The following is a 13,795-nucleotide window of genomic DNA, read 5'->3' on the forward strand; positions in this document are numbered from 1 at the left end:
CTTCTGAGCTACCTAAGTCAAAGCACAACAGGTGCGCTCTAACAGAGAATACCGAGCCTCGTATGGGGTGAACTTCTTACTAAGGTAATAGATGGCCTGCTCATTCCTCCCTGTTTCATCATGCTGCCCCAGAACACAACCGAACGCTCCATCTATTACTACAAGGTAGAGTAATAGAGGTCTACCCAGCTCAGGCGGAACTAAGACTGGTGGTGTTGATAGGTACTCCTTGATTTTGTCGAAAGCTTTTTAGAAATCATTAGTCCATGTGGCAGCGGCGTCCTTCTTTAACATCTTAAAGATCGGCTCACAGATGATCGTGGATTGTTCTATGAACCGGCTGATGTAGTTAAGTCTTCCCAGGAAGCTCATTACGTCTTTCTTATTCTTTGGCGGTGGCAGTTCTTGAATAGCTTTGACCTTAGATGGATCCAGTTCTATCCCTCGGTGACTCACAATGAACCCAAGTAGTTTTCCGGCAGGAACCCCAAATGCACATTTTGCGGGATTTAGTTTCAGGTTGTATCTTCTTAGTCTGTTTAAGAACTTCCTCAAATCTTCCATGTGTTCAGTTGCTTTCTTGGACTTTATGATGACATCATCTACACACACTTCAATCTCCTTGTGTCTCATATCATGGAAGATAGTAGTCATGGCCCTCATGTAGGTGGCCCCTGCATTCTTTAACCCGAATGGCATCATCTTATAGCAGTACATCCCCCACGGTGCAATGAAAGCCATTTTATCAACATCTTCTTCGTCCATCCATATCTGATGATATCCAGCGAAGCAATCTACAAATGATTGCAACTCATGCTTGGCGCAATTGTCGATCAGGATGTGTATGTTCGGCAAGGGGAAGTCGTCCTTTGGATTGGCCTCATTGAGATCCCGGTAGTCGACACAGACTCTGACCTTCCCATCCTTCTTCGGCATCGGCACAATATTGGCTAACCATGTCGGATATTCTACTACCCTGAGGACCTTAGCTTTGACCTGCTTTTTTGACTTTTTATTTGATTTTCAGACTTATGTCGGGTTTAAACTTTCTGAGCTTCTATTTTATCGGTGGACATGTCGGATTAATTGGAAGTTTGTGGGACACAATAGATGTGCTCAAACTAGTCATGTCATCATATGACCAGGCAAATATATCCTCATATTCCTTCAGAAATTCTGTGTATTCTTCCTTTTCAGACGGTGACAAATGAATGCTAATCCGAGTTTCTTTGATATTTTTTGCATCTCCCAGGTTAACAATCTCGGTCTCGTTCAGGTTGGACTTAGGTCTGTTCTCAAAATTTTCAACCTCTTTAACAATCTCTTCCGGTATATCACCTTCCTCTGAATCTATGTCAGTTTGTTGCGTTGTCTCGTTGCATGTCACAACCATTAGTTCATCAAGATAGGTAATAGTAATGCTATATAAGTAAAGTAGTGAGAGAAAATAATAAGAGTAAGATTTGTAAGGAAACCAAAATGCTTTGATAAATTTTATAACTATTTTGAACATTGGAAGATTTTATTGCGAAAATTAAAAATGCGAAAGGAAAATCAACTAGTAAAAATAAAGGATAGTGCATAATGCTTTGTTTAGCCTTTCTACCCCTAGGCTTTTCGGGCTCTGGTGGTTCTAATGGTCCAATTGTTGAGGCATGCTCCTCAGCTTACGACCTGTATGGAAGGGCCTTCCCCCCTCCTCCTCGAAAATGACATAACAATCCATGTCATCATCTTTTAAGAACAAATTCCTTACTGCTGCCAGTGCTTCCTCTTCTTCCGACCCATAGATAACATCGGCCGGCTGGAAAGTCTGCTCCAAATGTGGTATTGGCTGCTCCAGCGGGTAGTATGGACCGCGCCATGGTGGCAACATGTTGTTAAATTCCTCCCAAGTATACTCATATCCTAGACCGAAGGTGGTGACATGTTTCTTCAGTTTGATAGGCTTGGCGATTCCTTGGAGGTTCTAGCCAAGTCCCTTGCCAGATTCATATCCGCACCAATTTATTATGCTCTCAATTTTGTTGCCCCACCACTTGTCTTTGACGACGGCATTGACTCGCTCGATATGGTGATAGGTTTCCCCGCCTATCTTTCTCCTTCCTCCAATTGCTGGGATGGTTTGGCGACTGTATATGGGATTGCTACCGTCACCATAATGATCACCTCTTAGTGGTTCCACTCAAATTTCACCGCCTGATGTAGTGTCGATGCTACGGCCCAAGCGACATGAATCCACGGCCGTCCCAACAGCAAGTTGTAAGATGTCGGCACGTCTATAACCTAAAATCAACATCGAACTAAGTAGGCCCCGTTTGCTAACACAGGCTGATTTCCCTAATGGTGGATCTTTGGGAATCGTCCAAAGCTTTGACGTTGATGGCCCCATCCTTGATCTCATGCAGACCCTTTCCCAATATTCTGAGTGTTACCAACGGACAAATATTGAGGCTAGACCCTCTATCAATCAGGACCCTAGTGATAAAATAATCTTTGCATTGCACGGTGATGTGCAACGTTTTGTTGTGACTCAACCCTTCTGGTGGTAGCTCATCTTCATGTAAAGTGATCTTGTGACTTTCCAATACCTTCCCTACCATGTTTGCCATTTCTCCTCCGGTGATGTTGCTTGGTACATATGCCTCACTCAGCACCTTCAACAAGGCATTCTTATGTGCATCAGAACTCTGCAGCAAAGCTAGGATAGAAATATGTGCCGGTGTTTTGTTCAGCTGATCAATGACTGAGTATTCCTTGGCTTGTATCATTCTCCAGAGATCATCGGGCCTGGTTTCAGTGATGGTCGGCCGACCAGAGGCCTGCTTACTCGACTCAGCTAAATGCTCCAGAGTATAAACCCTGCCGGTTCTTGTCATACCTGTGCCACAATCATTTCCCCAAACTTGGCTTTCCGTTTCCTTCTCGCCTTGGCTGTGTAATCACAAGGTATGGAATTTGTATGGAATGGTGTTATAGCCGATATTGCTACCAAAATCGGCACGGGCACCTTTACTCCGAACGGAGCATGTACTTTGGAAGGTAACACAGCAACTTCAAATGGTAATGGTGCATTTGCTGGAGACCCAAACTCGACCTCAATCAGTGTTGGCGTATTTGCCAAGGATTGCTTCAAACTCAAGTGGTATGGACATGTTTACCTATGGATCCCCAGAAGGTTGAATCTGGACTACGATTGGATTGAGGGTGACTATTGGCTTCTTTGGTTCGTCGCCTTTTGTGAATAAACTGATCGATCCTTTGGGATCCCAATCATCTTCTATTTTAATCATGTGAACACCTCCACCCTTATGGTCCGACAGAGGGTTGTTGCGGACATTCGGAGTAGGCTCCTTTGCTACAATGATCTTGTTACCGATCAGAGTTTGGATCTTATCTTTCAGAGAGTGGCATTCATCAATGGTATGTCCCTTCATGCCGGAATGGTATGCACAAGATTTATTTGGATTGACCCACTGAGAAGAGTTTTCAAGGGTTATAGTAGGGATACGGGTGACATAACCAGCAGCTTTAAGCCTTTCGTACAGCTGGTCAATTGGTTTAGCAATGGCGGTATACTATTTGGGGGGTCTGCGGTCAAAATTTGGTCGAGGTCAAGGAACGTTTTGACGTATGGGAGGTGATTGATAGTGGGATGGCTGAGCATTGTAGTCTTGGTAGACATGTGCGGGTTGGGAATATCTGGGTGAAGTAGGTTGATATGTAGGAGGTGGGGGTGATTGGTAAGTAGGTGATGAAGATTGGTAAGAGGGTGAGGGTGCTTGGTATTTCTAGGTAGGCTGATATATAAGTGGAGGTATCGCATAGGCTTGGTATTTGATAGGGGATTTGGCTCTTTGTGCAACCATTACAGCACCTACGTCCCTTTTCTTGGACGTACCACCAGACTGTAAAGCCTTATTGGTACCTTGCAAAGCTTCAAAGTTTGTAACCATACCACTTTTGATGCCTTCCTCGATCCTTTCCCCTAGCTTGATGATGTCGGAAAATTTTTGGCTCTCAATCAACATCATCCTTTCATAGTACTGCGGGTTTTGAGCCTGGACGAAAAACTTGTTCATTTGTTCTTCTTCTAAAGGAGGTCTGATCTTAGCATCTTTTGATCTCCAGCGAGTGGCATACTCACGAAATGTTTTCGTGGCCTTTTTCTTTCAGTTCTGGATGTAGACACATCTGGTGCATTTTTTGTGTTGAATCTGATCCTGTCCATAAAGTCGGACGCTATACTCACCTAGTTCGACCATTTCTTCGGGTCTTGGCTAATGTACCAAGATAGAGCATCTCCCTTCAGACTCCTCATGAAAAGCTTCATGCGAATCCTTTCGTCTTTCCCTACTCTGACCAGCTTGTCACAGTATGTTCTCAAGTGGACTCTGGGATCCCCTATGCCATCAAACATCTTGAACTTAGGAGGTTTGTACCCCTCGGGTAGTTCGACATCCGGTTGTATGCAAAGTTCTTCGTAGTTCAAACCCTTCAATCCCCTTACTTCCTTCGATACCCTGAATTCGACTAGTCAATTTCTTGAGTTCCGTAGCCAGGTTCCTAATGAGTGAGTCTTTATCATCAGACTCGGGTGTGCTTGAGACATGTTGGGTGGAGGGTGGCATGGTTTCCACATAGATGGGGGTGTTATGGTGGAAATGGTCATTTGTGGAATTCAGAGGTTCTGAGATGAGTAGTGCAATGTGGCAAGTATTGCAGTGGTGGTGAGGAGCGGGTTGTTTTGTGGTTTTGGGATGTTTTGTGGAGGCGAGGGGTTCTGAGCGTTTAGAAAATTGATATCTGGAGTGATGAGGGAAAATGACAAGTTTGCCAGATTCTGAACCTAGTCAAGTTCCTCCTGAAATTTCAACAGTTTTTGCTCGAGTTGGGATGCACTTTCTTTGGATACCTGAGCACCATGAGTGACCTCTACTCGTTCAGTTGAGTTTTCCTTTCTGGTGTTGTTCAAATCTTCCATATTTCCTTTGTTCCTGCTTTTGATAGGACTAGGACGAGGAGTGGGTGGAGGACCCTTTAATCTTGTAGAATATGATGACGATACAGAGTGCACGAACTAACATTTGGGGAGGGAGTAAATAAACAAAAAGTTAACAAGTCAGTGAGGATTATAAGAAAGTGTTGCGATATTTAAACACATAGTGCAAGAATGTAAATCACGTCCTAATTTGGGAGCCTCGTTGTGCCTGAGGTAGGACTAGAGACAAATTGATTTGGAGAGCTTAGAATGCTAAATGCCTCATTTTATTGATAAAAAGTAGACGAATCTCAAAATGATACTAAATAACAAGGAATAAAATGTCACTAGTGGCCATTGGCCTTATTACATTTCATAAAGTAAAAGAAAACTCCTATCTATTTGGTCCCAGAAGGACATTCCCCAGACTCGGCATCTTTGGCTCCATAGAACAGCTTCACCAGCTCGCGAAGTCCCAGCATTAGGTAGGCTCTAGCCAGGTGTCCACCCTCATTTCCTTCAGCATTTTCTTAGTCCTCGATCCTCTTGAGAAACTTCCTCTCCAGCTCCACTAAACCTCATTCCAGGTATCCTAATCGCTTGTTGGCACTAACAACCATGTCTTTCCACTCTTCAATCAGTTTTTGGTGGGATTCTTGAATCTCACGGTGCTCGCTTTCATATTCCCGAATCCTCTTGCGCAGTTGGTTGTATTTGACATGTGCTTTATCCCTTTCATCGATGATTTTGTGACCTCGAACAAACCCGAGTTAGTCTAGACCATTGTGATTATCCTCCAGCCAGCCTGAATAGTATGGGGTGCAACCAGCATGATATCTGTCTGGTTTGATAGTATCTCTTCTCGTGATGATCTTGCAATGCCACAAATGCTGAGCTTGGCACTTATAAGGACTGTCATCAGCTTGGAAGTCAGCCCGGAAGTGACTCATCTTGTCGACCCTTGGTATAACCTGTTTCCTACCAGCCTGTCTCATAACTTGGAGATGGACATAAGGGTAGGTTCCTCTCAAACCGATCAGTATAAAAAATGGTGCGGCCCTAGATCAGGCGATGAACTCTTTAGTAGGGAACCACTCGAACATCCATTGTATTTGATCCTCAGTTAGATTTTCAAACAGCTCCACCCACCCCTTGGCATCTTCTGGCTGAGCAAACATGTTGGGCATGTAGTTCATTCGCCTTGGTTGATGGAAGGATATATTATTGTCCCAGTCTCTACGCTGAATCTCTTGCCGGTATTCACCCTTTTGAAGATGCTCCATGAGCTAGAGCTGGAGTAGCAAGTTGCAGCCCTCGAAGTGTGGGCCTCCTTGTTGACACTTTTTCAAAGCTCGGTATATCTCTGCGATGATCATGGGCACTATGCTAAATGGTTGTCCACCAATTCCTTCCATCAAAGTTTTGGTGACCATGGCTATACTGGTGAGGATCCTTGCTTTCTTCATTGGAAACACTATCAACCCCAAGAAGCAGAACATGAAGACAAAGACCCTTCGGTGAATATGCCCCAATGATGTAAGGGCGAACTCATCCGGATATGTACGGTAGGATTTGCTGTGACTGTACCTCTCGTACAAATAATCAAAGGGAATGTAGGACTCCTTCAAACATGTCAAGTCTGTATTCTTCTTTTAGCCCATCATTTTGAAAAAACCTCTACCCTTGCAATTTTTCGGCATTAACAAACCTGGGGTCTCCCATGGTATACCAGCCAATCCTCCTATTTCCTCTAGTAGGGGTGTCATCTCAATCTCTCCGAAGCGAAACACAGACCTATCACAATCCCAGAACAGAGTAGAAGCTTCTATGATTTTGTTGTTGGGTTGGACCTCCATGAGGAAAGGTAGATTTCCTAGGTATTTTCGGACAAGAGTCTGATCACTGGAATGAAGATCCTCCCACCAGCTTAGCAACCTTGGGTGGATATTTGTGACCATGCCGAATCTAGGGACTTTGCGCCTCATGTTTCTGCAAGACAAAAGGGTTAGGCCCTTACCCCTACCAGACTCGACTATTAAATACCAATAATTGGCATAAAAGCATTTATTTCTCCAAATAAATTCACAAAACGTGATAGTGTCCGTATGGGTTTTTGGGAAACCCAGTGGACTTTGGACAAGGCTATCTTAAAGAGTCATTATGCGGACAATATAACTGACTCGGCAAGGTTTGACCATGATGCATGCAAAGTTTAAACAGAGTAAGGTTTCTACGGGGTTTTAGACTGGTACCCTTGAGCAGACAACTTAAGAGGGAAAGGCACAGAACCGTCGACTACACCGTTGATCGACTGATTTTACCGCAAATATGCCTTTGACGGATATAAAGGGTGATAATATCGGAAGAGCGCAACTACTCATTATAAGAGTTGCTATGGTATTTGTTTGGCACGAGTGGAATATGATATTGTAAACATGCATATGCAATAATTAAAACAAGTCATCACGTATTTTCACGTTCATAAAGTAATAATTACAATAATTTTTAACAGTAATAAAGGAGTGCAGCAAAGGAAAGCAGTGAAAGAAACAAGGGAAAGAAACAAGAGACAAGTTAGTTTTTTGCAGTACAAGAGGGAATTAAATACTTAAAGTTATTAAACAAATAAGGCACATAAGAAATGTAAAGTCACAATAATAGCTTGAAATGGTAGAAGCCTAAAAGATATCCCCAGCAGAGTCGCCACGCTGTCGGTCCCCCTTTTTCTTGCGAAATCGGGTTTATGACATTTGGGAGACAACTCGTTCCCGTTTGGGAATTGGATTTTGAATGGAATAGTCGCCACTTAATGATTTGAATGCATTAGGACACTAAGGAAAGTTTGATTTGAACAACCAGAGATTGGGTAAGGGCTTGAAATTATCCAAAGGGAAGGTGTTAGGCACTACCAGGATCCACTAGTGTGGTTCCCGGCCAAACTATTGTTGTGACTTAAGTGCAAATAACACATAGGCAAATAAAGGCTTCAAATAAGAGGGGATTTTCACATAATGGTTACAAACAAAAGTAAGAAAAATGAACTAAAAAGGAGTTGATTTTCTTAAAAGAAATTGTAAGAAAAAAAGAAACAAAGGGAAGGGGGGTCCTAGGTTTATTAATAATATGGATCACCCCACACAACATCCGGTAATCACTCCTCAATGTGGGGATACATGTGATGTTATCGCATGGTCATCATATCCATATCTACTCTTTCCCACCCTGTTAAGGTATTCAAGCGCGGAATGATCTCGTTCACTTATTGCATGCTATATCCCGCCCCAATCCTATCAGTCCCGGAGGCATTTAGGACTACTAATCCTAAAAGGAGGAGGTATTGGGCTTATTTGTAGTTTCAAAAGGTAAAATACTAAGGCAACACACAAAACATGTATAGGAAATTGGGGAAAAGCACATAACAAGCAAAAAGGGCTCAGATACACCTTCTTTAAGCAAAGAAGCACGTAATTAGCATGACTTACACGTACTGGTTAGGGCCTGATTAAATACTAACATGAGAGGACTTAAAGGTTGAGGCAGACTGATTTATTACATAATTAAGATAAGAAGCCCGAATAAGGCCTGCCTGCTGGTTATAGTTAATAGAACAGATTCAGTTTATAAATTTCACCTTATGGCTTGCCTAAGTGTTAGACGAAGACCCTATAGGCATGATATCTACTGATTCCAGAAATAATGAAGTAAACATGAATACATACTGGTTTAAAAAAATTGCTTGTTATTAAAAAAAGGCGAGTTTTAGGAAAAGAGCACAAGTCATTTGTGACTGGTTTTAAACTTATAAGCAAATGAAGCGGTTTCGATTCGATTGAGGCTCCTATAGGCATGCTTTCTATATGTTGTCGATTTTGGTTACTTTTACAAACATAGCAACTGTGCAGAAATCCTATAGGCATGGCATCTAAATGTTGTACTTCGTTTAAGCCTATGAACATGATATCTAGATGCAGTTAGTTATTTAAGCCCTATAAACAGGTTTGCCTAGTGATAGATGCATATGCAGGATTCGTATTTCTAGTTAACTACGAGCATGGTATCTATATGAGAGATGCAGAAATATAACTATAGGCAGGATATCTATATGGGTGCAGAATTCCTTATAGGCATAATATCTACATATGAAAGTGCAGAATTCATATAGGCAGGATATCTATTTGATATGTAGAGATCGGAAATTCCCTATGAACAGGATATCTACCCCTTCTACATGCATAGTTATTCCCCCTTTTTTTCACTAGACATCCCCAATAGTTTATTACAAAGTTATTACAGTTCAGAAAAAATAAAGTAAGAAAAATACATTAGAAGTTGAAAATTACAATCAAGGAGAGTCTGATCACTGGAATGAAGATCCTCCCACCAGCTTAGCAACCTTGGGTGGATATTTGTGACCATGCCGAATCTGGGGACTTTGTACCTCATGTTTCTGCAAGACAAAAGGGTTAGGCCCTTACCCCTACCAGACTTGACTATTAAATACCAATAATTGGCATAAAAGCATTTAGTTCTCCAAATAAATTCACAAAACGTGATAGTGTCCGTTTTGGTTTTTGGGAAACCTAGTGGACTTTGGACAAGGCTATCTTAAAGAGTCATTATGCGGACAATATAACTGACTCGGCTAGGTTTGACCCTGATGCATGCAAAGTTTAAACAGAGTAAGGTTTCTACGGGGTTTTAGACTGGTACCCTTGAGCAGACAACTCAAAAGGGAAAGGCACAGAAACGTCGACTACACCGTTGATCGACTGATTTTACCGCAAATATGCCTTTGCCGGATTTAAAGGGTGATAATATCGGAAGAGCGCAACCACTCATTATAAGAGTTGCTATGGTATTTGTTTGGCACGAGTGGAATATGATGTTGTAAACATGCATATGCAATATTTAAAACAAGTCGTCACGTATTTTCACGTTCATAAAGTAATAATTACAATAATTTTTAACAGTAATAAGGAGTGCAGCAAAGGAAAGCAGTGAAAGAAACAAGAGACAAGTTAGTTTTTTGCAGTACAAGAGGGAATTAAATACTTAAAGTTATTAAACAAATAAGGCACATAAGAAATGTAAAGTCACAATAATAGCTTGAAATGGTAGAAGCCTAAAAGATATCCCCAGCAGAGTCGCTACACTATCGGTCTCCCTTTTTCTTGCGAAATCGTGTTTATGATATTTGGGAGACAACTCGTTCCCGTTTGGGAATTGGATTTTGAATTGAATAGTCGCCACCTAATGATTTGAATGCATTATGACACTAAGGAAAGTTTGATTTGAACAACCACAGATTGGGTAAGGGCTTGAAATTATCCCAAAGGGAAGGTGTTAGACACTACCAGGATCCACTAGTGTGGTTCCCAGCCAAACTATTGTTGTGACTTAAGTGCAAATAACACATAGGCAAATAAAGGCTTCATATAAGAGGGGATTTTCACATAATGGTTACAAACAAAAGTAAGAAAAATGAACTAAAAGGAGTTGATTTTCTTAAAAGAAATTGTAAGAAAAAAAGAAAGCAAAGGGAAGGGGGGTCCTAGGTTTATTAATAATATGAATCACCCCACACAACATCCGATAATCACTCCTCAGTGTGGGGCTACACGTGATGTTATCGCATGGTCATCATATCCATATCTACTCTTTCCCACCCTGTTAAGCTATTCAAGCGCGGAATGATCTCGTTCACTTATTGCATGCTATAACCTGCCCGAATCCTATTAGTCCCGGAGGCATTTGGGACTACTAATCCTAAAAGGAGGAGGTATTGGGATTATTTGTGGTTTCAAAAGGTAAAATACTAAGGCGACACACAAAACATGTATAGAAAATTGGGGGAAAGCACATAACAAGCAAAAAGGGCTCAGATACACCTTCTTTAAGCAAAGAAGCACGTAATTAGCATGACTTACACGTACTGTTTAGGGCCTGATTAAATACTAACATGAGAGGACTTAAATGTTGAGGCAGACTGATTTATTACATAATTAAGATAAGAAGCCTGAATAAGGCCTGCCTGCTGGTTGTAGTTAATAGAACAGATTCAGTTTATAAATTTCACCCTATGGCTTGCCTAAGTGTTAGACGAAGACCCTATAGGCATGATATCTACTGATTCCAGAAATAATGAAGTAAACATGAATACATACTGGTTTAAAAAAATTGCTTGTTATTAAAAAAAGGCGAGTTTTAGGAAAAGAGCACAAGTCATTTGTGACTGGTTTTAAACTTATAAGCAAATGAAGCGGTTCAGATTCGATTGAGGCTCCTATAGGCATGCTTTCTATATGTTGTCGATTTTGGTTACTTTTACAGACATAGCAACAATGCAGAAATCCTATAGGCATGTCATCTAAATGTTGTACTTCGTTTAAGCCTATGAACATGATATCTAGATGCAGTTAGTTATTTAAGCCCTATAAACAGGTTTGCCTAGTAATAGATGCATATGCAAGATTCAGATTTCTAGTTAACTACGAGCATGGTATCTATATGAGAGATGCAGAAATATAACTATAGGCAGGATATCCATATGAATGCAGAATTTCAGAAAAACTATAGCCAGGATATCTATATGGGTGCAGAATTCCTTATAGGCATAATATCTACATATGAAAGTGCAGAATTCATATAGGCAGGATATCTATTTGATATGTAGAGATCAGAAATTCCCTATGAACATGATATCTACCCCTTTACATGCATAGTTATTTCCCCTTTTTTTCACTAGACATCCCCAATAGTTTATTACAAAAAGATTACAGTTCAGAAAAAATAAAGTAAGGAAAATACATTAGAAGTTGAAAATTACAACCAAGGAGAGTCTAATCACTGGAATGAAGATCCTCCCACCAGCTTAGCAACCTTGGGTGGATATTTGTGACCATGCCGAATCTGGGGACTTTGTGCCTCATGTTTCTACAAGACAAAAAGGTTAGGGCCTTACCCCTACTAGACTCGACTATTGAATACCAATAATTGGCATAAAAGCATTTAGTTCTCCAAATAAATTCACAAAACGTTATAGTGTCCGTTTGGGTTTTTGGGAAACCCAGTGGACTTTGGACAAGACAATCTTAAAGAGTCATTATGCGGACAATATAACTGACTCAGCTAGGTTTGACCATGATGCATGTTAAGTTTAAACAGAGTAAGGTTTCTACGGGGTTTTAGACTGGTACCCTTGAGCAGACAACTCAAGAGGGAAAGGCACAGAAATGTCGACTACACCGTTGATCGACTAATTTTACCGCAAATATGCCTTTGCCGGATTTAAAGGGTGATAATATCGGAAGAGCGCAACCACTCATTATAAGAGTTGCTATGGTATTTGTTTTGCACGAGTGGAATATGATGTTGTAAACATGCATATGCAATAATTAAAACAAGTCATCACGTATTTTCACGTTCATAAAGTAATAATTACAATAATTTTTAACAGTAATAAAAGAGTGCAGCAAAGGAAAGCAGTGAAAGAAATAAGGGAAAGAAATAAGAGACAAGTTAGTTTTTTGCAGTACAAGAGGGAATTAAATACTTAAAGTTATTAAACAAATAAGGCACATAAGAAATGTAAAGTCACAATAATAGCATGAAATGGTAGTAGCCTAAAAGATATCCCCAGTAAAGTTGCCACGCTGTCGGTCCTCCTTTTTCTCGCAAAATCGGGTTTATGACATTTGGGAGACAACTCGTTCCCGTTTGGGAATTGGATTTTGAATTGAACAATCGCCACCTAATGATTTGAATGCATTAGGACACTAAGGAACGTTTGATTTGAACAACTAGAGATTGGGTAAGGGCTTGAAATTATCCTAAAGGGAAGATGTTAGGCACTACCAGGATACACTAGTGTGATTCTCGGCCAAACTATTGTTGTGACTTAAGTGCAAATAACACATAGTCAAATAAAGGCTTCAAATAATAGGGGATTTTCACATAATGGTTACAAACAAAAGTAAGAAAAATGAACTAAAAGGAGTTGATTTTCTTAAAAGAAATTGTAAGAAAAAAAGAAAACAAAGGGAAGGGGGGTCCTAGGTTTATTAATAATATGGATCACCCCACACAACATCCGGTAATCACTCCTCAGTGTGGGGCTACACGTGATGTTATCGCATGATCATCATATCCATATATACTCTTTCCCACCCTGTTAAGGTATTCAAGCGCGGAATGATCTCGTTCACTTATTGCATGTTATAACCCGCCCCAATCCTATCAGTCCCGGAGGAATTTAGGACTACTAATCCTAAAAGGAGGAAGTATTGGGCTTATTTATGGTTTCAAAAGGTAAAATACTAAGGCGACACACAAAATATGTATATCAAGTTGGGGGAAAGCACATAACAATCAAAAAGGGCTCAGATACACCTTCTTTAAGCTAAGAAGCACGTAATTAGCATGACTTACACATACTGTTTAGGGCCTGATTAAATACTAACATGAGAGGACTTAAAGGTTGAGGCATACTGATTTATTACATAATTCAGATAAGAAGCCCGAATCAGGCCTGCCTGCTGGTTGTAGTTAATAGAACAGATTCAGTTTATAAATTTCACCCTATGGCTTGCCTAAGTGTTAGACGAAGACCCTATAGGCATGATATCTACTGATTCCAGAAATAATGAAGTAAACATGAATACATACTGGTTTAAAAAAATCGCTTGTTATTAAAGAAAGGCGAGTTTTAGGAAAAGAGCACAAGTCATTTGTGACTGGTTTTAAACTTATAAGCAAATGAAACGTTTCAGATTCGATTGAAGCTCCTATAGGCATGCTTTCTTTATGTTGTCGATT

The sequence above is a fragment of the Nicotiana sylvestris genome, chromosome 2, assembly GCF_000393655.2.
Source record: "Nicotiana sylvestris chromosome 2, ASM39365v2, whole genome shotgun sequence".
Classification (NCBI taxonomy): Eukaryota; Viridiplantae; Streptophyta; class Magnoliopsida; order Solanales; family Solanaceae; genus Nicotiana; species Nicotiana sylvestris.